Here is a 25,083-nt window from a genome sequence, read left to right on the forward strand (position 1 = left end):
TACGACAAGGCTGTATATTGTCCCCCTGCTTATTTAATTTAAATGCAGAATACATCATGTGAAAGGCCAGACTAGAGGAAGCCCGAGCCGCAATTAAGATTGCCAGAAGAAATATCAACAACCTCAGTTATGCAGATGATACCACTCTGATGGCAGAAAGTGAGGAGGAATTAAAGACCTCTTAATGAGGTTGAAAGAGGAGAGTGCAAAAAATGGTCTGAAGCTCAACATCAAAAAAACTAAGATCATGGCCACTGGTCCCATCACCTCCTGGGAAATAGAAGGGGAAGAAATGGAGGCAGTGACAGATTTTACATTCTTAGACTCAATGATCACTGCAAATGGTGAAAGCAGCCACAAAATTAAAAGATACCTGCTTCTTGGAAGGAAAGCAATGATAAACCTAGACAGCACCTTAAAAAGCCACCCTTCCCCCCTGCCGTAATTCAGTTTCTCTTTTGCTTGACTGCCTGTTCATTTTCAGTTTTGAGTCAGTCTGTCTCTCTCTCTCTCTCTCTCTCTCTCTCTCTCTCTCTCTCTCACACACACACACACACACACACACACACACACACACACACACACACACACACACACATGGATGCGAGCACACACTCCCTCCATTTTCTCCCTCCATTTTCTACAATTACATACATTTAAATAAGCCTGATGAAGTCCTCAGTCTCTCGCACCTTTCTTTCTTCCCTCCTTCCCTTGCTTGCTCCTTTCCCTCCTCCTGCATGTTTGCAGTCATTTCCGGTGGAAGCAGTCATTCAGAAACCCTGGATTGGCTGATTGCCCAGGCTAATCCCCACCTGTAACCAATTAGGTTTATCTCTCCAATCTCTCTAACAGAACGGAGCATTTAGGAGTGCCCTGCTGCAACGAAGGAAGTAACAGGGCGAGGTGGTTTACAATTAAAGCTTTGGCTCCAAAGGGTGGGGGCGGGTGGGTGGGAGGGAGGGGGGTAGCAACCTGCTCATTACCCCCAGGATTTTCACTTTTACCCCATTTGGGGTAATTTAACCCTGTTCCCCGACCTATGCTACACTGCAACTGACTATTGTTAGCTAAAGATCATTAATACTTTAGAAATGAGAACATAGGCAAATGGAAGAAAAGCTTTTATAATGGATACTTTATATATTGTGCTCTTGTAATTGTGCCAGGCAGCTGTCAAAGCCATGGCAATATTTAGAAACCAGAAAATCAGTGCCTTGCTCGAAAGAATTCTCTCTTCCCTCATTGTTTCATCTAGCTCTCTTATTTTCTCACACCTTCTGTCTGTTGAATACTACTCTCACCACATTTGTATCTTTATTCCCTTCATATAAGAAATTTTTTTTAGATGATAATATGATTAATATATATTCCCATCTTTTTCTCTGAAACATGTAATTTTCCCTCAAACGTGTAATCTTCCTCCCATTTTATTAGGAAGCAGAAACAACATCTGAGATGTTAATGGTGAAATTTGTACAACTGAAACTCTTTGACTCAAATATTATGCAAAGACTGGAACCTCTACTCCTACCATGTCACCCTAGAAAAGCGATGGTGAACCTTTGGCACATGTGCCACAACTGGCATGCAGAGCCCTCTCTGTGTGCACGTGAGTCCCGCTGATACTGCTGCCCATGTTGGCCCTGTATGGGATGCAGCACCATTCGCTGCCAGGGCTCAGCTCGAGCTCACACTGCCGCCTCATCCCCCGCCTGAAGGGAGTCCATAAGTGGTGCTGGAGAGAGCGATTGGGTGGTGGGGGGAGGAGGAGGCGGTGAAGGAAGAGTTGCGCCCATCTGCCCATTGACTGTGGCTCCAGCACTGCTGGTGAGCGAGCAAGAGAACGGGGCAGAGAGCAGTGCAGGAAGCCCAGGCGAGGGCCTTCCCTTTTTTGGAGTAGGGGAAAAAGGCGCCACCTGACCACCCTCTGGAGGACACGCTGGCCCAGAGGGTGCCCACTGATTGGGTAGCTCAGGGGTTGAGGCGTTCGGCTGCGGAGCCAAATGTTAAGGGGTTGATTCCTGCCCCCCGGACCGCCTGGACTGGAGCTGGACTCGATTATCTGTTCAGTTTGGGCACTCAGTCTCAAAAAGATTCTCCATCATTGCCCTAGAAGGCAAGGGCCTAGATTTTGGAGTTGAGTCAGTTTTCTATCGGAAGCTGCAGCTGAATCTAATCTTGAAGGATGTGTTGTACATTTTGGGATCTGTAGTCAGGCTGAGACAGAAGGCCAGGTTCTTTCTATTGATATCAGAACAGGTGTGGCCAACTTGGATATGTTATAGTTATACTATCAGTTACTGTTGCACACTGATATTGTTTGCATTTGAAGATAGTTGTGAGGCTGGAGACAATATATATAGGTTTGCACCAAAAGGGCCTGGTGGTGATTATTAAAATTCAATAATAATGCAATTTTTGTCTTTTTATATACCAAACAGAGCAATATAAATTACTACACAATCTTGTTCTCACTTGCTATGCACTACTCAAGCCAGCACTGACTTACAGTGACCCTGTTAGGGCTTTCAATGTGAGTGAGATATTTAAAGAGCAGTTTTACCAGTTCCACCTCCTTAGTGAGTGTCCATGACAGAGCCAAGATTTGAACCCAGTCCTAACCCATCCCTCTGTCCAGTCCACACACAGGGTATCCCTGCTGCAGACTATTGTTCAGATATTTTATAGTATATCTTGTGGCCAACTCTGTATATGCACTTAGCTGTAATTCTTTAGGCCCACGCAAGGGGAGTCACAGAAGCTGCTGTTGCTAATTTTATCATGCAGCCAACACACACCTGACCGTTTAGCAGTTAGGTGTGGCAATGTCTGCAATAGGAGCCCATAGGTTTTTGCTATTGTGTTGGATGGGAGTTTCAGATGTTACACTATTAAGTTGGACTGATTTAGAAATACAAAACATGTATACATATCATACTGTTCCACCTGTATAATAAAGATGCCTTGGTGAAAAGTGTTGTATATTTTCATGCTTGTGGGGAGAGAGGGGAGAGAGAGAGAGAGCCAAGGCGGGGGTTTGCGAAGCTGGCTTCCCCGCGATCTTTGCAAATCCCCGCCGATGAGCTGTGCTTTGGCGCTGGCTCTGGTGCGGTGCCTCAGTCTCCCTGCCCAGGCTGGAGCTGCAAGGGGTGGAGAGAGAGAGAGAGAGAACGCACTGAAGCACAGCTGATCGGCGGGGGGTTTGCGAAGCTGGCTTCCCCTTGATCTTTGCAAACCCCCGCCGATGAGCTGTGCTTCGGGGCTCTCTCTCTCCACCCCTCGCAACACAGCTGATCAGCGGGGCCTTTGGGATGATTGTGGGGAAGCGCTTTCCCACGATCATCGCAAAGCGATTTCCCCCCATTTAAAACATCGCAATGCGATCGCTTTTGCGATCGCAAAAACTCAATCACTGAGGATTCATCGTTAAATGGGGCACTCGTTAAGCGAGGCACCACTGTACACCCCTATTAAAATGTCAAGTGTCTGTGATGTAAAAAATGAGACAAAGAGAAATCATTTCAGAATTTTTTCCACTTTTATGAGACCTATGAACTGTACAACTCAGTTGAACAATAAACTGAAATCTGTTAGGTGGCAGGAAGTAAAAATAAAAGAACTGAAATTATATGGTTGCATCCGTGTGCACACCGTCTTGTAACTGGGGATGCAGTAGTAAAAAGTTCTTGACTTCATGACTGATATAGTAATCTCTAATACATTCTCTACTCATATCTGTTTCTGGGCCCAATCGTAAAACATTTTCCAACTTTCCTTAATATATATGTTCTCGGGTTCTCACTTAATTTCTCTGATAAACCATCCATTTCTGCAGTATCTAATAATTTTTAAAATAACTCTTCATTCTTCAGAATTTCCTGCTTCTTCAGCGTGGTCTCTGTGAATGCACACATATGTGCTAGGAACGTTTTCGGACAGAGCTGTCTTTTTCGTCTAGTTTGGCTTGACTTTTGGACTATTTCTGACTATTCTGACTTCTGTTGCCCCTTGATCTTGGACTGCTTTGGTTACTTCTATGTCTGACGAACTTTGGCTTTTTTTAACCAGATTCCCACACTTTTGTGGATTGCCTGATTGCCAGGCTGATTGGCGCAGCGGGGGGCACCATTATCTGCTCAATGGGAGGCTCCATTATCTACTTATCCCCTGATTACCGTGAGAACTCAGGCTCCTATAGCCTACTGTTTTACTGTTTTATGTCCCCGTCAGGTCATTTTAGTAAATGTAGGGCATGCTCCAAGAAAGTACCCTTTTATGATTAACATAGTATTTGTTTATTTTGCCTGGGGGACGCTCATAATACTTCTTCTTGATGGCATTGTAAAGGGTTTATCAAGGCTGCTTTGAAGGCGTGCCAAAAGAGACTTAAGCTCTGCCTTTGGGAAAAGACTCTGTTTGCAACCCATCCCTCAGAGATGGAGACTTCCTCCAATCCTTCGATGACTCCTCGCTCTGAGACAACCGTCCCAAGTTCTTCCAAAAAGGCTCCTTCTACGTCTAAAGTGATTGTTTCCAAGGACACTGCAAAGCCTAAAAAACAGGCGGGACAGCCTAAAAACCCCAAGGCTAAGGAGATCACCTCTCTGCCACCAGTTACACCATCGCTGCCTTCACCAATTTTGGAAGATTCTTCGAAGGATCAGGAGTCCATGTCTGAAGCGGCTCCGTCTTTACCGCTCTCCCAGCAGCCTGAGGCACTGCTTGAACCTGGGCATTCACCCAGCCCTGACAAAGTTGAGGAGTCTGTGTTATCCAGCCCTCATTCTGCCCAGATTGGCCCTGCAACTGCCAGCCGGGCGACTGAGACTCCGCATTCCCCCTCTTGCTCTCCGAGGAGAGACCTTCCTCCTCGCAAAAAGCGGTCGAAAAGGCGGCATTCTTCTTCCGATCGACGTCGTGATTCTGACTTGGAGACTTCCCAACGTCGGAAGAGACACAGGCACGAACGATCTGGGTGCAGTCATTCTGGAAGGAAGAGGACAAAGCATCAACGTTGACATTATGATACCGACCCGACATCCTCCTCCTCCTCTTCAAGTTACTGCAGGCACAGGAGGAGGCGCTATTCTACCTCCTCGACCTCGAGTTCTTCACCTTCCCCGTGTCGACGTCAACAGGTTCAGAATACTCTACCTCCTAATGACACTAGGAAGGTTTCCAAAAAGACTTCTTCCACCTCGACGTCGAGGGCTAAGAGTACCCAGCAAACTACTCAGCTCTCCTTAGCGGAGACTACTGTGCATAGGGTCCCATCTGAGGAGGATGACCAGCTTTGTGAAGTGTCTTCCAATCAGGATGAGGAGGTGTTCTCTTCATTACAAGCTCAATCACCAGTGGAGGTGGACTCTTTCGACTCAGATACAGGAAATCCCCATCCATCCTCACCCTCTGAGGATTTATCTTCTTATTCGCAGATGGTGACCAGACTGGCTAGTGTTTTAAAAATGCAAACACAGCTTCCACCTCCTCCATCAGATGACCCCATTTTTGGAGACATCAACCGAGAGTCATCTCAACCGCTTAGTCTCAGTTATATTACTCCACTGTTTAATCTGATTATGGACGCTTGCTCTCAACCAGCCACCCCTCTTTCTGTCTCTAGGAGGACTGAGAATATGTATAGGATTCATGGAGAAGAAGTTAATTTCTTATCCAAGCATTCTGCTCCCAACGCTGTCATTGTCCATGCGAATGCATCTACGGCGTCAGGGAGACCTCATGTTACTCCCACCAATAAAGAAGGCAGAAAGACGGATGTGTTGGGTAGAAAAATTTATAACTTCCAATCCTTCCTCCTGAAAATATGCAATTACCAGGCAGCAATGGGAGCATACCAGAAGCATCTCTGGAATAAGGTACTACCGACCCTTCAAGCTGCCCCTGAGGACATTAGACAAGAATGTTTGAATGCTCATGCCGAGGCTATGACATTATCCAAGCACCAACGATTAGCAGCAAGACATGCTACAGATGTTTTGGCTAAGACATTGAACTTTGCCATAACTCTACGACGCCATGCTTGGCTCAGAGCGTCTGGTATTGTCGAAGACGTAAAGAAGCAAATTGAAGAACAGGCTTTTGATACTAAAGGTTTATTTAATGAAAAAACTGATGAGTCACTCAAATCTATACATGAAAGCAAGAAAACCGCTAAGTCGTACACCATTCACTAGCAGCCTCGTTTCCAGAAACAACAATAGCAGAGGCAATTTCCCCAGCAGCAATATCAACAGCAGGCTTCTCAGGGGTACAGGCCTTACAGGAGTTCTCAAGTTAGATCATCCCAGCAATCTTCTGTTGCTCCACCCTATAAACAACAAACATCACATAAGTGTCAATCTTATCGCCCATCTACCAAAAGATCCAAACAGTATCTTTGACTTCATCAACCCTCTGCTTCAGGATCATCACACATGTCTTACCCCAAACAAACGTTTACAAAGTGCATGGCTCTAGTGGCTGCATTTCTATGTCTACAGGGTGTAAAAGTATTCCCATACATCGACGATTGGCTCATAGTGTCGCCTTCCAGACGGAAAGCTATTCAGGACACCAAATTCACCCTCCATACTCTACAGAGTTTAGGCCTCACCATAAATTTTGAGAAGTCCCTCCTAAGGCCTTCTCGAGTTATGAGTTACATAGGAGCAACACTAAATTCCAGAAAGGCAAGGCTCTTCCTCCCTCCAGAGCGAATCCACAAACTACAGACTGCTCTTTGAAAGTTTCAACCACACTCCCTAGTGCCAGCACTTCACGCTCAACATCTGCTTTGCCTCATGGCCTCTACTACAGCATCCCTACCACACGCCAGGCTAAAAATGCACCCGTTACAGGCGTGGTTTCTTCATCATTTCGACCCAATGTTAGAGGATCCCAGGAAGAAGATCCTAGACACTCCAGAGCTAGCAAAACAACTACAATGGTGGAGTTTCTTACCACATCTGCTAATGGGCCACCCATTTCAACCCCTACAACTCTCTGCGCAAGTAACAACAGATGCAAGCCCCACAGGCTGGGGAGCTCATTGCAACGGTCATACCATACATGCCCTCTGGTCACATCGTCAGAGAGGACTCCACATCAACCACCTAGAGATACTAGCAGTAATCAAGTCATTCAGGGCCTTTCTGCCACTGATACAGGGTCATGGTGTACAAGTTGTAACAGATAACACCACAACCTTGTACTACATCAACAAACAAGGCGGGACGAGATCCTTGACCCTTCTCTACCTTGCGGTGCACCTGTGGGAATGGTGTTGCCGCCACCACATTTACCCAGTGGCAATCCACATATCAACATCGGAGAACCAACTGGCAGACGAACTAAGTCGCTGGAAGGGACAATCCCACGAGTGGAAACTGGATGATGATGTGTTCCAGATGCTGTGCTCAAGATGGGGTCGACCAACCATCGACTTGTTCGCTTCTCACAGGAACAAGAAGTGTGAGAGGTATGCATCTCGAGCGGGCAAGGGTCCCGGCTCCCTGGGAGATGCCTTCATGATACCATGGCAGGATCACCTTCTATACCTGTTTCCACCGATCCCTCTGGTCCAGAGGTCTCTAGTCAGAATCAGACAACAGAGATCGTCAGTAATCCTCATAGCACCCTACTGTCTTCGTCAACCATGGTTCTCTACTCTGAAGAAGTTGGCCATCGAGGTGTTCAAACTTCCACCTGTGCCACATCTACTGACACAGGACTCTGGGAGCATTCTACATCCAGATGTGAGCTCCCTCCACCTAGCGGCATGGAAGATTTGCCTGAAGTCAAAGAGGTTGTAGACAAATCCAAAAAACCATCTACAGTTCTCTTAAACAAATACAAGTGGAATAATTTTATTCGTTTTGCCACTTCCAGAAATCTCCAGACGTCTCCAGACTTTACTCCTTTATTTATTTATTTATTTATTTTATTTATTTGTTCAATTTATATCCCGCCCATCTGGTATATTCTACCACTCTTGGCGGCTTATCTCAAACATCTGTTTGATCTCGGACTTACCTTGTCGACGCTCAAGGTGTACATCTCTGCAATAGTCTCTTTCCAGCCCAGAGACTCAAAATCTTCACGTCTCTTTTCTCATCCTACATTGAAAGCATTCTTAAAGGGATTGGTCAACATTCGACCTCCTACAAGGCCTCCAGTACCTCAGTGGTCCCTTACATTGATTCTGCAATCACTCATGAAGCATCCATTTGAACCTATGGCTTCGTGTGATGTTTTCTTTCCCTAAAGACTCTGTTTCTAGTTGCAGTTACGACTGCTAGAAGAGCAAGTGAGTTGGCAGCCCTAAGGTCTGATCCTCCTTACTTGTCCTTATAAGGACAAAGTTATGTTGTTTCCAGATGTTTCGTTCCTACCTAAAGTTGTTACAGATTTTCACCTCAATTTCTTTACCTACCTACCCACCTTATTTCTTTACCTACCTTGTTTTCTGATCCTTCGTCTGACATTGAAAAGATGCTCCATTCCCTGGATGTTAGAAGGGCGTGAGCATATTACAGTGGGGTCTCGACTTAAGAACTTAATCCGTATTGGAAGGTGGTTCTCAAGTTGAAAAGTTCTTAAGTCGAATCTGCATTTCCCATAGGAATGCATTGAAAACCATTTAATCCGTATCTGCTCTTTTCTGTCCATAGAAACTAATGGGAAGCTGCTATTCTGCCTTCTGCCACTAGAGGGGGATATTTTCTTTCTTTTTTCCCCCTTAGGTTCAGGGAAGGCAGGGAACACTAAAGGCAGCACTTAGAACTCTTTTTTTAAAAAAACGAAGCCAATTTTAAATAATGTTTTAAAGCATGTTGTGCTGATTTTTTCAGCACAAAGGCACTCAGGCAGGCTTTTTAGGTGCTGAGCAAGCCTCCGGAAGCCTGCTCAGAGCCAGCCGATCAGCTGTTAGGCGGGGAGAGGAGCGGGGAAAACCACAAAATGGCTGCCAGGCTCTTTCTGGGTGTCGGCTTTTAGCTCTTTCCTGCTCTTTTTCCTGTGGTTTGGGGGCTACCAAGGCCTGGCAAGTGACTTTATTTAACAGTACAGTATTTATTTTTAAGTTTCTGACCCTTCCCCCCCCTCCAGAAGCCTCTAAGGGGAGGGAGGGGGGACTTTTTCCCCTGTTCGTAACTCGAGGGAAGTTCGCATGTCGAGTCCTTACTTCCCTATAGGGCAGGTTCGTAACTCGAATTGTTCGCAAGTCGGGTCGTTCGTAAGTCGAGACCCCACTGTATGTTTCCAGGACAGAAGACTTTCAGAAATCTGAAAGACTCTTCCTGTGCTTCTTTGGACCACACAAGGGTTGTCCAGCATTATCTTCTTCTTTGTCAAGGTGGCTTGTCTCCACTATTACTCTTGCTTATCAACTCGCAAGTAAGGATGTTCCTGAAGGTCTTAGAGGACATTCCACAAGGTCCATGGCAACATCTACTGCCTTACTACGTGGTGTGGACATCCCGGACATCTGCAGAGCAGCTATATGGTCCAGAGTGTCCACGTTTGTCACCCACTACAGACTAGACCTTCGGGCAAAGAAGGAGATGACTTTTGGAAGGGCTGTCTTGACATCTGTCCTGCAGTGACGGCCCTCCTTCCGGTAAGTTAGCTTGCCAGTCACCCATATGTGTGCATTCACAGAGACCACGCTGAAGAAAGAGAGGTTACTTACCTGTAACCATAGTTCTTAAAGTGGTCTTCTGTGAATTCACACATCCCCACCCGGCCTCCCCACTATCCGTCACTGCTTATTTTATAATGAGCTCTTGCTCTAGCAGTGGCGGATAAATGGAACTGAAGGCTGGGGGGAATGGAACATGCATGCAAGGGGCAATCTAAACTATGTATCTTTTCAGAAAAAGCTCTAGAGGATTCCGAAGTTCCAGCGCAGGCGCTGTTTAACCCATATGTGTGAATTCACAGAAAACCACTTGGAGAACCATGGTTACAGATAAGTAACCTCTCTATTTTCCACCTCTGGGCCCAGATCAGCCTTGCAGCTGAATCTTTGACTCAGGAAAATTCACTTTTTTTCTTTGGCCCTACTGGATTCCTATTCGAATCCGGCCACTGGTCACCACTTTGTGACGTACACCCCGTATCCCTGTTTGTTTCTCTCAACCCAAGGGTCCACGCTGGCAACGTTCCTTCTTTCTCTCTCGCTGCCACCAGTGGATTTCTTTTATCCACACTGTAAGTAATGTTACTGTTATACTTGCTGCCAGCAACATAATTCATTTTATTAAAGGGTATGAAAGGGTAACTCAGAATCACAGATAGTCTTTATTCATTTTCATTAGATCACAATCACTGAAATATTATATTTTATGTTCCACATTAGATCACTTCTTGCTTATTTATAATTTAACCAGTGTATATTTATTAGTAACAATTCTCTCTCTATCTCTGACTATCTATCTCTCTGTCTCTGCAAACCTCACTCTTTCTCGCTAACTCCCCAACTGACTAACTGACAAAACTCTGCCTCTGCCTCTCCCGTCCTCTCATTGGCTTACGCACATGAGGTTCCAGTGTGATTGACAGGAGCAACGTGGGCATCCGTTACAACATATATCTCCATTATATTCGCAAAGGCTTTCATGGCCGGGATCTAATGGTTGTTCTGGGTTTTTCGGGCTCTTTGGCCGTGTTCTGAAGGTTGTTCTTCCTGATGTTTCGCCAGTCTCTGTGGCCGGCATCTTCAGAGGACAGGTTGCTGTTCGAAAAAAGTCAATGTCTAGTGAAAAAGCTGTCATGCGGGGTAACTGTCTAGCGAGGCACCACTGTATTAAATATCAATACACAGCTCTGAGAATATACTACGTGCTGTCAATTCAGAACTGACTTATAGTGACCCTAATAGGGCTTTCAAGGTAAGTGAGATATTTCAGGAGTGGTTTTACCCAATACGGTACAGTGGTGCCTTGACTTACGAACTTAATCCGTCCCAGAAGATGTTCGTAAGTCAAAATGTTCATAAGTCAAATCAGCATTTCCCATAGGAATGCATTGCAACTTGATTTATCCATTCCAGCTGTTTTTTGTTCTTATGTTGAGGCATGGTTTGTAAGTCAAAGCATTAGTTCCCAAAGGAACTAATGGAAAACTGATTAATCCGTCCTCTACCACTAGGGGGGAGAATTTTTCTTCTTTTAACCTAAGATGAACTTAATTTAAAAAAGGGCAGGAAAGGAGGGACGGAGGGAGGGAACAATGGGGAAAAGAGGAAAGAAAGAAAGAAGGTCATCACTGGGGCACACAGACCTCACAGACAAAAGTTTGCGCTATTAAGCCCAAAAAGAGAGAAGCCAATGGGGAGGGAGAGAGTTTGGAGTCTAAAACACATTTTAAATCCACACATGCTAAACCCACACATTTAAACCCATACATTTTACAACAACACATTTTAAGCCAAGCAACTTTTAGACAAAACACATTTTAAACTAAACCAAGCACCTTTTAAACCCACCCACCAACACCTTTTAAAACAAGAGAAGTCACTTACTTAGCTTTAGAGCCCAACAGCCAGCCAGACCTTTGCAAACAGTTTTCTGATTTTAAAACCAACAGCCAGCACAGAAACATAACCTCCCACCTAGCCACTTACTTAGCCCAACCCCAAGCTGCAAAATCCCTGTACACTAAATACACTGTACTCACCCCGAACAGGCAGTCTCTCTGTTTTAAAAAAGAAAGTCAACAGTAAAAAAAATAAAAAGGCAAACAAAAAAACAAAAAAACAGTCCGTACAGTACCAGGCAGTAGACAGTCTGCAGTCTCTCTCTGTATCCACACACTCCAACCGCTGGGGTGAGCGAGGTAGCAGACAAGCAGCCTCTTCGCTAGCCAACGGTTAGCTGAAAGTTCAAATTTCCAACCTTCCCCACTTTGTTTTCCGTTGGTAATTCAAAGCTCCATTCGCAAGTCAGAGCAAAATTTTGCGACCGGAGCTGTTCGTAACTCGAAATGTTCGTAGGGTGGGATGTTTGTAAGTCAGGGCACCACTGTATAGTGATGAACTAGGATTTTGGAGGCCTGAGTTCAAATCCCCATTCAGCCATGGAAGCTCACTGGGGGTATGGAACTGGTAAAACCACTCCTTAAATATCTCATTTACCTTGAAAGCCTTATTAGGGTTGCTAGAAATAAATTTTGACTTGGCAACACATAAGAACAGGAAATACAGTATTAATTTTCTGTTTAAGAAAACAGACGAATAGGTTCTCATTTGACTTTTTTTAGATGTAATGCATTCCATGTTGTCTTAAGATTGTGTAGACAACTCTGTAGAGGTGAAATGCAGTGCTGGAACAGTATTCTACAAAGCTGAATCTGTGTTGTGCAGCAGCTTGAATCCTGACTTCCATGTAGAAATTGGCAGTCATATGAACAAAAGACCCTTCCTGACATGAGCATCCCTTTCTATTTTGTGTACAAATATCTATCACGTCTTAACTTCAGTTAAAATGCAACATGAATGTGCAGCTAACCAACTGATTAATAAATATATGAGGGAGGCATTCCTTCCCCTTTATTATAATTTCTCTCACCTGTTTAGGTTCAGCATTTCACAGAGACACCTTCACTTGCAGATGGGAGAGACCTATAAAATTGGTTGCCTAGTGTAACCTACTGGAATACTTTAAAAAGTAATCACCTTAATTTTTTTTCCAGTAGGGGATACTGCAGACTTAAACTGTTGAATACAGTACAGTACCAGAGATATAAACTACAGTGGTGCCCCGCATAGCGACGATAATCCGAAAAAATCGTCACTATACGGATTCATCGCTATGCGGAACAAAAAGCCCATAGGAACGCATTAAAACATGTTTAATGCGTTCCTACGGGCAAAAAACTCACCGTTATGTGAAAATCCTCCATACGTCTGCCACTTTCGCTGCCGGGTAAGCGAGGAAAGGGCGCGAAAACACAGCGGGCAGCCATTTTCTTTACCCGGTGGCCATTTTGGAACCGCCGATCAGCTGTTGGAAAAACATCATTATGCGATAATCGGTAAGCGAAATGCTTACCGATCATCGCAAAGTGATGTTTCACCATTTAAAACATCGTTATGCGATCGCAAAAACGATCGCAAAAACTCAATCGCTATGCGGATTCTTTGTTAAACGAAGTGCTCGTTATGCGGGTCACCACTGTATACTGGCCTGAGCATAGAAAATACATGGTAATTTGTATATTTAGGAACCCAGGAAGGCAATCCATTTCTTACAAAGATACAGATATTTGGAGACTAACTATGTGAGATTGAAGATGGTGGATCATGTGCCTCTTTCCTGTTGTCATATTTGTTAAAACTCTTGAATTGTAAGAAATGTTAAAGACTGCTGTGGAAATGGCCTTTTAACAGTGTTAAACAGAAAAGGCCTTATGACACACTCTGAAAAAAATACCTCTTTATTTTATAAAGCAATACTATGCTTGTTAACTTTTCATTTCGAAGACATTAGTTGGTACTGCAATTTTCATAAGCAATTAAAAAAATACAAGTAGTTATAGGCAAGTTCTGTACAGTCAGTGTGAGACTGATTGCATGAAGGAGCTTAAAGTGTATAATACAATTTTAATTTAAAAAATGAAAAATATTGTGGAAGTTTCCTTTGTCATTTGCCTAAATGTTTAAAACTTTCTATCTTGTTTCAGGTTATTTGAATTATTTTGAGATGATATATTTCAGCTTTTAATTACTGAAGGAATCTGTCTGAGGCAAGTTGCTGTGGCAAGTTCTCTCTCTCTCTCTTAGTCAGTCAGTCAGTCACACACACGACACACGCATTTGATCTCATTGTTTGACTTACTCATGTATTTTAAGAGAAATATTCAGTGATCAGAACTGTAGGATTTCAGTAGTATCTGGAGGAGTTTCTGAAGCCAGAGATTATTGTATTTGGGCTACATCTATTCTTACCTTTATTATACAGTGGTGCCTCAACTTACGAACATCCCTATTTACGACCACTTCGAGTTACGACCAGCTCCGGCCGCAAAATTTTGCTTCGACTTGCGACCGGAGCTTTCACTTACAGAAAAAGGCTGGGGGAAAAGGCGGGAAATTCAAATTGCTAACTGTAGGTGGTGACGAGGCTGCTTCTTTGTAGCTCTTTTGCCCCAGCAGTTAGAGAGTGTGCGTTGTCATCGTCGTAGACTTGGGACTTCCTCCTTCTGCTTCTGAGAGCGTGTGTGTTTGCTGAGAGGCTTTGGGCTCCCTGGTAAAGTAAGGTGCTGTTTTCTGTTTTTTCAAAACTGTTCTGGATGTTTTTGCAGCGTGGTTTTGAGCTGGGGGGTTGTTTCTGTGCTGTGATGGGTCTTGGGGGTTTGTTTGTTTGTTGGTGTTCCCCCCCCATTTCCAGTGGATCTTGGGGGAGCTTTGTTGCTTTTTGGAGTGTTTCCCCCATTTCCGATGGATCTTGGGGGCTTTGTTTTTTGTCTCCCCCCCCATTTCCGATGGGTCTGTTTTTCCCCCATTTCTGATGTGTCTTGGGGTTGCTTTTTCCTTTGTTTTCTTTGCATTTCCGACCTGCCCCCTTTGTTCTCTGTGCATTTCCCATCTACTCCATATGTTTTCTGTGCATTTCCAATGGGTCTTGCATGCTTGATTGCTTTTCTCTCTCCCCCTTCAGGTGGAAGGGATTAATCGCATTTCCAATGAGTCTTGCAGTGATTTTTTTGGTGATTTTTTTTTCTTCAGCTGGAATTGATTAATTGCATTTCAGTGCATTCCTATGAGAAATGGTATGACTATTTCGGGTTACGCCCATCTTCTGGAACAAATTATGGTCATAAGTCGACGCACCACTGTATTTCAGTGTTTTCTCCACATCCTTTCCAGTGTGGAGAAATGTATTTCACCAGCTGCAGCATGGTAGCCGTTTTGCAGAACATGAAGAAAATAATTTCCTCTACAGATCATGGTCTCCTTTTCTTTCCTTCCACTTGTTCTAGTTGAATCTTGGGTTATCTTCCCTCTTGTAGTCCCACATCTCCAAACACGGACACCAGTCTTAGTTGCAAGAGTTGAACATATATTTTAGAACTAGCAAATAAACAGTTTACTTCAACTGGAACATAGTACTTCTCCTTTCCTTCCTTGGGCTGGAAAGGATTTCCATTTTTCTTGAATGAAAGGGTTCGCAAAACTCAAATTCCAGGAGCCTGGTTGTTCAGCCGTATCCAGTTCCTTTATAGTTGTGCCTCGCTTAACGATTGCCCCACATTATGACAAAATTGCCGTATGACGATCTTTTTGCGATCGCAAAATGATGGTCTAAATGTTTTTGGTTTTGCTTTGCTTTGCGAAGATCGGTTCCCTGCTTCGGGAACCGATTCTTCGCATTACGACGATCAAAACAGCTGATCGTCAGATTTTCAAAATGGCCGCAGGGTGCTTAAAATGGCTCCCCGCTGTGTTTAGGGACCGATTCCTCGCTATACAGGCAGCGAAAATGGCCGCCGTATGGAGGATCTTCACTGGATGGTGAGTTTTTACCTCATTGGAACGCACTGAACGGGTTTCAGTGCGTTTCAGTGAGGTTTTTAATTTCGTTGTATGATGTTTTTGCTTAACAGCGATTTTCCTGGAACGAATTATCGTCGTTAAGTGAGGCACCATTGTATTGTCATCCCCATCGATACAGGTAACGGGCATGGACACTTCTTCCAAAAAGTCCTCCCATTTTGTCCTTTCCCCGGGTTCCATGATTCCCCAGGTTCTCCCCGTTCTGGCCTCCTCCTCATCTCCCATGCTCACCATTCTATCCTTTCTCGTCCTTCTACTTTCTCTCTCTCTTCTCTTAATCTCCTTTTCTACTCCCTTGCCTTGGTTTCTCCCCAGTGGGAAGGTATTCGGGGAATTACAAACTCTCCTCCTATGGTCTGCCTTTTCCCTGGGGTACTTCAGTCTCTCCCACCTGTGAGTCCAGGGATCTTCTAACAAGTTCCATTCGCACCCTGGTGATAATGTTTCTTCCTTCTGTGCCTCCTCTCCTTCTGCTTCTACTACTATATCTTCTCCTTTGTGGTCTCTGTGAATGCACACTGATGGGTTAATCTGAGCAGAGCAGTCTCGGAAGTTTCTAGAGCTCTAGCACCTGGTGCTGGGACATCCCACCTAGGCTATATCCCCGCCTATGGCACCCGGTGCCTCAGTTCCATTTCCTGCCCCCGCTGTAGCAGCATTGTGTTTTGGAACGAGTGTGTTTGTTTCCTTCTCTTTCATGTTGGACTTCCTTGTGATTGAACGTATGGCTTGCTGACTACTCTTCTGGTATCATGAGTTGGCTTGGAAAGCATAGAACTGTGATTCTTGGAGACGTTTATGGCCTTGTTAGGGCCTTTCAAATGTTGCTTGGCCTGCAATGGAAAGGTTCCCCTTTCCAACGGACACTTGAAGTGCCTCTTTTGTTGGGGGGAGGAGCACCAGCCGGCTTTGTGTGCTTTCTGTAAAGCATTTATTAAACCTGCTTTAAAGCACAGGCAAGACTGGCTGCGAGCGCATTTGTGGCCAAACTCCCTTTGCCCTCCTAGGCTGGGGATGGACTGTCCGCAAGCCCCACTGTCTGAGACATCTTCCGTCTCTGGTCGTTCTCTATCCGTGGTGAAAAGTCAGGAAAATCAACATCCTCGGACTCGAGGTCGACGGCTTCCACTTCAGCATCGAAGCCTCCCTCGGACTCAACACCAACCAACCAAGAAGAAGAAGAAGGCTTCTGCTCTGAGCCTGCCTCACACTTTGGTTTCTCTGCTGAGGCCGGCACCCATCCTACGCAACAAGGGGCTGGGGTCGAAATTTTTGGGAATGAGGACATTCCACCATTGGGGGCAGTTATGCCAACTTCCCCTTGTCTTAGTCTCTCCTCGGGCTCTCCTTGTGGCTCACCGGTACCTCCGTCAGAGACTCCAGGTCCTCCCTCATGTCCTCCGGAGCCCCCTACTGCTCCGCCACAGAAGCGGAAGACTCACCACGTTGAGCCCAAGCCCGATAGAGCTCGACCTCGACCAGAGGCATCGGAACCTCCGTGTTACCAGGACTTTCACCATCTGTCTTGGGAAGATCTGTGGGGCTTTAGGCCGAGAGGCTTTGGGTTTGATGGTCCTGCTTACCCGAAGCCCTTTGATCTGGCCTCGTACTTTGCATTCAGGCAGTGGCAGTCCTACTATGACCAGTTTCCGCGGTTTCCACCTTACGCGGAAGGGTTTTTTTGTTGTCGGGGCAAACACTCCCCACAGCCTTCTCAGCCGCGGATGAGGGTGCAGCCCTTAGCCTCGGTGCCTACTCAGCCCTTGTCGGGCAAGGGCTTGATTCTTGGCATCAAGTCGAACAGACGTTGTGGGCACTTCTTTTGCTTGTTCCTTCATCTCGGGCTCAAGAGGAAGAGTTCCTGGCGACTCTGATTTGTCTGGAGTCGGAGTTGGACTACGCTCGGTCCAGTTCACCGGCCCAGTCCCAGGACCGTGAGGTTGAGTCGGGTTCACGCGCGGATGAGGGTGAGATCAGAGAGGATTTACTGGTTGACCTCCCTACTCCAGCTTCGGCTACTGTGGGAAGCCATCCTCCCTCTCCATCAGAGGACTACACCTCTTATGCTCAGTTAATTAAGTGCATTGCTGATGTCCTCAACCTCGCTGTGGTTCAGCCACAGCTCGAACAGCTACACAAAGTCTATGAGGACATCACTAAGGACCGGTTGGCTCCCCTGCGTCTGGCCTTCATCCCATTGCTGCTGGATCTGGCCAAAGAGTAAAAGATAAGCCCTCCACTTCCCAGCAAATAACTCGTTGGGTGGAGAACCTTTATAAGACACACGGTGCAGGGACTGAGTTTCTTTCGAAGTATCCACTGACCAGCTCTTTGGTGGTGGATGCTACACAATCGCGTAGCCGTAGCAAGTCCATGTCGATGCCCATGGCCAAATGTTGGACACTTTGGGACAGAGGTCATACACGTTTGCCACCTTTGTTTTCAGGGTGGCTAACTATCTAGCGGCCATGGGTGCCTACCACAGGCACCTATGCAACACAGTCCTCCCTGCTCTGAATGCTGCCCCGGAAGATACCAGGAGCACGTGCTTGTCGCATCATCAGGAGGCCATGTCCCTAGCCTGCCAAGAAAGAATTGTGGCTAAATACGGCAACATACGGCAGCCTTAGCTTTGTCAATAATATTCCTGATTGGGGTAACACCTTTTTGGTGGTTGATAAATTCGCACGAAACAGCCCTAATTTATTAATCGGCTCTTTCACACAGCAGCCTGTGGTCTCACCTCAGCCGCCGGCACCAGCGTAGGCTCATAGGAAAAGGACTCATAGGAGTTGACCCAATTACAGGAATCCTGTGGCTGTCAGGCAGACCTGAGTATTTTTCCTGCTTATCAATAGGGTCCTATCACGCTGACAAGTTTGAATAGGACCAGTCCCTTATTTCGGATAGGAGCTATGAGCCTTGTCCGCCACCTTTTCTACCACCACCAGCTCCCCACTCTACCTGGCACTGTTCTGAGCACAGGCTGAGGAACGTTTTGTGCCTCCACCTATGCCTCGAAGGAGTAGTTCTCCCTCGAACTCGGCTCTGGCAGCAGTGTCCGCAGGTTCGACTGAACCCGCTGTTAACCCATTCAGCATTCTCTGTCCCGGTGGCTGTTCTTTAGACTCATCTTGGTCAGGCTCACGCTAAGAAAGACTTCTCCCCTAATCATCAGAAGGACTTACCTTATTCAGGTTGGGACTCACAAGAGTCAGAGGGGGAGGAAGATTTTCCAACCAGTCTTCCTACACCCATATGAGTTGCCACAGATAGTCACCCTTCTTTACCGTTAGAAGGTTGTTCTTCATATGCCCAACTGATACAGAGAACACAGATAAGGATATCTTTGGTCGGCATTTTTATTCTCTGACCGTCATGTAGCCAATTACTCCACTGGCATGGGCGCTTATCATCACCAGTTATGGAATTTGGCACTCCCCATTCTGCAGGTAGCTCCTGTTCACCTTTACAGCCAGAGCCTCTCATATCACTAGGAGGCAATGGGGCTGGCACGTTCCAAGTGCATTGCTGCTCAGCATGCCTTGAAACCAGCATCCAAACAACTGGCAGATTGAGGACCTGCCGTTTGATGGTGTAGGGCGTTTTGGTCAGAAAACTGATGTTATTTTTGATAATCTGCTCAAGCTCTGGAAGACGACACAGTCCTTTGCAGGGCAATAACCTCAAGTACCTGGAGATGTTCCTACCAGCCTAGGGCCAGGAAAGTCAAAGGCCCCAACCCCAAAGTTACCAACCGCCACCCCCTAGACATGTGGGCAGGCAGCGCCCTGGCCAACAAAATTGCAGGCAGGACTGCAAAACCAAGTAGTCTCCTTAATGCACCTGACTTCCCTGTCGTTGACCAATCAGTCTGTTTGACCCCTTGTCTTTCCAATTGGTGATCCTTCATGTCTAACACTTTGGTACTCTCTATCATAGCAATCAGCTATGCTACTGAATTTGATGTACCCCGTCACAGGCCATGTTAAGGAAGGTGAAATTCAGGCCTTGTTAGGGAATGATGATATTGTTCCTTTGCACCATCCCCAAAAAGGATAGAGGCCTCTGGCCCATCCTTGATCTTGGAGGCCTGAATTACTCCACGAAGATTCTGTATGACTTCCTTGAACTCTGTTATTCACATGTATGTCCAGGGAGTTGGTTTACCGTGATTGAACTGTAAGATGCCTGTTTTCATGCTAGCATCCGGTCAGACCATCAATGCTTTCTCAGGTTTTCAGTAGGATGCTTTCTTGAATCAGGCTTTTGCCCCTGACAACAAGATTGTGAAAATGCATGGCTTGTTATACTCATTTTCTTCAAGTATTTGGTTCCTGCCCTACCGGTCCAGCAACTTCTGGGGCTGATGGCATCTACCACAGCTCTGGTACAGCATGCTCGATTAAGGATGCAGTCCCTTCAAGCCTGGCTTCTCTCACTCTTTTGGACATCTTGCAACCATCTTTTGCCGCCACTGTCATTGATGGGGGACTCCATACATAGACCCTTTTGCGTCCCAGATGAACAAGAAGTGGGCCATGTTTTGCTCCCCGGCCGGCATCGGCCACAACTCCCTAGGGGGCACCTTCCTGATGAATTGGTCATGTGGCAACTTCTACATGTTTCCACCTTTCCCCCTTCTTCAAACAACTGTCGTTCAAGTCCAACATGAGTGTGCAAACGTCATGCTTGGTCACCTCACCAGCAGTGGTTCTCAATCCTGCTCCCGTAAGCCACAGAATACATCAGACTGCAGCTGGTCCCTCATCTACTGTCTTGAGACAGAGGTCAGGTATTTCATACGGACCTTGAGTCCCTCCACTTGATGGCTTGGAGACTTCCCAGTCTGTAACAGACATGCTCAAACATGCTAGCAAACCTTCTACCACCTTGACTTACTCCTGTACTTGTAATTGGTAGGCTTTCTGTCACTTTGCATCAAGACAACATTCGCCTACTAGGCCAATGTCTCTGGACACATTCCTTCAGTTTCTCCTGGGACTGGCCCATTCTACCTGCAAGCTATTTCTCCGAGGTCTGGAAAATATGTGCCCTGCCTGTAAGACCACTGACACCTCAGTGATCTCTCCAATTACTTCTATGGCAGCTTAAGAGGCCTCCCTTCATGCCCTTGGCGTCAGCCTCGTTTCGCTTGCTAACCCTCTAGACTGTCTTTCTCCTGGCAATAACCTCAGCTTGCAGGGCTGGAGGACTGGCTACACTAAGAGCAGAACCTCCTTTCTGCAAAGTAACCTTACGGCCAGACCTTACCTTCTTGCCTAAGGTATCTTCTAACTTCCATTTGAACTAGCCAACTGTCCTTGAGACAGCTCTGCGCGCTCTGGATGTGAAGCGTGCTTTGTCATATTATGTGTGCCGCATGACCACTTTTTGTGCCTCACAACATCTCTTTGTCACCTTTGCTGGCTCCTCCTTCGGAGCACTGGCTTCCTCTCAGAACATCTGTAGCTGAATAGTCCAGACCATCCGTCTTGCCTATAACTTGGCAGAGACTCCTCTTCCAAAATCAGTGAGAGCCCACTCTACTAGAGCTGTAGCATCCTCAACAGCCTTTCTCCATGGAGTGGACATCATGGATGTCTGCCGCGCTGCCACATGCGCCACTCTGTCTACCTTCATCTCTCACTACTGCCTGGATGTCCATCTGAAGGCTCAAGCTGTGGTAGGTCGAGCTGTCCTGGCTTCTGCACTTCCATGATATCCCTCCTCCTGTTTAGTCAGCTTGCCAGTCACCCATTAGTGTGCATTCACAGAGACCATAAGGAGAAAAAGAAGTTACTTAACTGTAACTCTGGTTCTTCGAGTGGTCATCTGTGAATTTACACTCCCTGCCCTCCTCCCCGCTGTCTGTCACCTGTGCTATTGCATGCTAGGCAGTGGTGGTCGGTTCCTTTTTCAACCTTCTGTAATCAAAGTAATTATCTCTTTCTGAAACCATAACATTTTTGCAAGGAAAAGAGTAGATTTGGATTTAATTGCATTACATATTTTTCATAATTTCCTTGCCCAATCTGTGTGCAACAATCTGCTCATCAGTGACAATTCCAGTGTCTGAAAGTGTGCACATTTATACATTGGAAATGTCATAGAATCATAGAATCATGAAGTTGGAAGGAGCCTATAAGGATACAAGTCAAAGGATATTTGCCAGGTGGCTGTCTAAATTTCTCTGGAATGCTTCCAGTGTTATCTAGCTCAGGCGCAGGGACGTCCTTAGCAGAATACCAAGAAAAGGAGACCAGCATGGTGCAATGGAATTTTAATGAAGCCAGAAGATGCATGCTAGTGGATATGAGCTAAATGGCAAGGAGAGTAGTACTCCTTGCCCCCAATCTCATTTCTGAAGGAAGTAATCGACCAAAGCTATTTCAGTACTGTTTCTTGAAACACATGAGAGAATAATTTTTCCACATGGGTCTAGACAATATTACCTGGTGTTTCTGTTGATTCAAAGGACGATCGTCAAGATCCGCCAAGACAATGCAGATGCCATCCTGATCACCCCTTGGTGACCCTGCCAACCATGGTTCTCTACCCTGCATATCCTAGCGATAGATTTTCTCCAACTCTTGGTGGTTCCCAACCTGCTAACCCTGAATCACGGCAGGACATTCCATTCAGACCTCAACTCACTTCACCTGACAGTGTGTAGACTGGCCGCACATTAGCTGAAGTCTTGAACAATGCTCGACAGTGTTCTACAAGATCGGCCTATTCCTACAAGTGGAAGGCATTTCTGGATTTTACATCAGAACATCACTTACCTGTACAACCAACTTCCGTCAATGTGGTCCTTCAGTTCCTCCTACATCTCTTTTGGCAGGGTCTCTCACACATTCCACATTGAAAGTTTACGTGGCAGCAATAGTGGCCTATTAGCCTTGAGCTTCAGAAGCAGCATCCCTGTTCCGCCATCCTACCCTCAAGCAATTTTTTGTGGCCTGAGAAACTTGCACCTGGCTTAAAGCCTCCTACTCCACAATGGTCTCTTCAGCTCGTACTGAATCACCTAATGCGTCCTCCCTTTGAACCTCTAGCCACTGCATCCAAAAGGCTGGTCACGTTGAAAACTGCCTTTCTCCTCACCATCATGTCAGGGCGTAGAGCAGGGGAGCTTACTGCTCTTAGGGTGGACCCACCGTTCCTCCAGTTCCACCTCAACAAGATGACATTTTTCCTGGACCTTACCTTTGTGCCCAAGGTAGCTTCTCACTTCCATTTGAGCTAACCTATCGTGCTCCCTACATTGTTCCCTTCGCTGACTTCTCAGCTGGAGCGTTCTTTGCACTCCTGAGATGTCAGACGAGTGCTGGCATATTATATCTCCCATGCTTCCTCCTTCCGTAACTCAAAAGAAGCTGTTCCTCAGCTGTCATGGCCATTCCAAAGTTTCTGCGTTCTCTTCCCAGACAGTCTCCAAGTGGATTATTTCGACTATTCGTCTGGCCTATGATCTTGCCCAGATGCCTCTGCCACGTGCCGTGAAGGCCCATTTGACCAGGGCTATGGCTTCCTCTACAGCATTCCTCAGGGGAGTCGAGCTGTCAGATATCTGCAAAGCAGCCACCTGGGCTACACCATCTACATTTGTGGTGCATTATCAGTTGGATGTTCGTGCCAAGGCCGAAGCCTCCTTAGGCCGTGCAGTTTTGTCCTCTGTATTGTTGTGACAGCCCACCTTCCTGGTAAATCAGCTTGCTAATCACCCATTAGTGTGCATTCACAGAGACCACGAAGAAGAAAAAGAGGTTACTTACTTGTAACTCTGATTCTTTGAGTGGTCATCTGTGAATTTTTTTCCCAAAAGGACCTGCTAACTAAGTAGGTTTCTTTTTCCATAACCGTGTTCCTTACTAACTAGCCAGAGCCACTTTACAAGTTTAAAGCTAGCCAGAGATTCTTAACTCACTACCATCTCTGGGATTACTTTAGCCACCAGCCATTGTCTTTGCTTAGATAGCAAAGCTTCTGAGGAACTGAATATTTAAAAAAAATTGTCTTAAAAGTCATTAACAGGTGTGAAATGCTGTAGAATCAACAACTTGGGCTAAGTAAACAGTCTCTTTATTTGGAGGGCATTTGATCCACAAAAGCTCACATTAAAACATAACAGTCTTTAAGGTGCTACAACATTTTTGTCTTCTTTATTTTTTATTTATTGTTTTTGCCTTTATTTTTTTGTCTTTTGCCTGATAATTCTGTTTTGTTATCTGCCTCTTTGTCTTTTATGTCAAGACTGGACAACCTGGATTTTATCTTTCTACCAATATGGATAGGACAGAGAAGCATTCTCTAGTATAGTGGTTCTCAACTTTTTTCTGACTGCCAACCAGTTGGGGGGTGGGGGCTCTGCGCGGGGGTGGGTGGGCACCCCCACATTCATGGGTGGGCATGTCGTGCTCGTGGGTGGGCCTGTCACGCCCACTGGGTGGGCGGTGGGGGCAGAGATCCGTGCCCACGGCCCAGTTCAAGGAAGCCTACAGACCCAGCACCAGGCCATGGACTGGGGTTGGGGACCCCTGCTCTAGTAGATATTTTCTTTTCTGTAAGGTAACACTCACCCTCCAAAGTGGCAGAGGTGTGCACAGAATATCTAGCAATCAGCGGCAAGTGCTTTTATTTACAAGCTCAAATTAACTATTCTCTCTTCAAATTCAAGACATTAGTATGCTTAAACAGAGGAATAGTGCACACAATGAAGTCATAAGAGTTTGGAGGCAGGCAGAAACATCTGCTTCACATATAGTCATATATGAGGATCTAGGAATCTGCATGACTATAAACACAAAAGTATTTCCTTTATTTGTGAGTATGCTGGGGTAGGTGAGAATTCTTGTCCACTTAATTCCAAGCATGAAATGTGACCATTCGTCCCTATGCACATGAAGTACAATGATACTATGTCTTGAGAATACAGCATAAGCATGGCCTGTGCCTGTTTGTTTGAAGAACTGGGGTGTGATATCCAATCCTCAGCTGCTTCAGCTATAACTTTCAAACAACTGTAATGCATGTCAGGAAATTACAAGGTTTGTAATAGAAGAAATTGACATCTTAAATTTAATGTAAAAAAGGAAGTTATTAATCAGCCATATTGTAAAGCTGTGTATAAAGCTGAGTTATGCTGAGTAGCCAGAAGGCTGATGCAATCGTATGAGATCACCTAGGATGAGGTAATCTTACCTGATTGGTCATTTGTACTATATAATGTACATAGGAACACACATGTAGTGTGGGGAGTTGGAAAATTGCTAAAATGTGTGCTGTTGGGAGTATTTTGTGAAGAATGTACATACAGTATAAGCTTTGAAGAAGTAGTTGTCTCATGTTTTTACTTCTCTGCGAGGACCTTGGAGGCTGGTGGTAATCTTGGTTCGCTCAGCACACCCTGATTCTTGATACAGAATTCCTGACAGTACAGCCTGCCTCTTTCCTGACTTGCATCTAAAAAAGACACCCCTGGTGAAATCCATATTGCCAAAAACTTTTGCACTTTAAGTTCT

General features: G+C 45.7%; 1 protein-coding gene and 2 long non-coding RNA genes across 5 annotated transcripts in view; 2 read left to right on the forward strand and 1 right to left on the reverse strand.

Moving 5' to 3' along the window:
* The window catches only part of ABL2 (ABL proto-oncogene 2, non-receptor tyrosine kinase), a 139,381-nt gene that overhangs the window by 13,031 nt on the left and 101,267 nt on the right, over positions 1 to 25,083 (forward strand). The window lies entirely within an intron of this gene.
* Positions 496 to 25,083, reverse strand: part of LOC144588873 (uncharacterized) — a 550,407-nt gene continuing 525,819 nt past the window's right edge. Inside the window, exon 2 of the long non-coding RNA XR_013544615.1 lies at positions 496 to 696. This is a non-coding gene — a long non-coding RNA (uncharacterized LOC144588873). The remainder of the gene's footprint in view (positions 697 to 25,083) is intronic.
* The window catches only part of LOC140706754 (uncharacterized), a 34,634-nt gene continuing 10,237 nt past the window's right edge, over positions 687 to 25,083 (forward strand). The window contains exon 1 of the long non-coding RNA XR_012086600.2: positions 687 to 24,440. This is a non-coding gene — a long non-coding RNA (uncharacterized LOC140706754). The remainder of the gene's footprint in view (positions 24,441 to 25,083) is intronic.

The sequence above is a fragment of the Pogona vitticeps genome, chromosome 4 (assembly GCF_051106095.1).
Source record: "Pogona vitticeps strain Pit_001003342236 chromosome 4, PviZW2.1, whole genome shotgun sequence".
Taxonomy (NCBI): domain Eukaryota; kingdom Metazoa; phylum Chordata; class Lepidosauria; order Squamata; family Agamidae; genus Pogona; species Pogona vitticeps.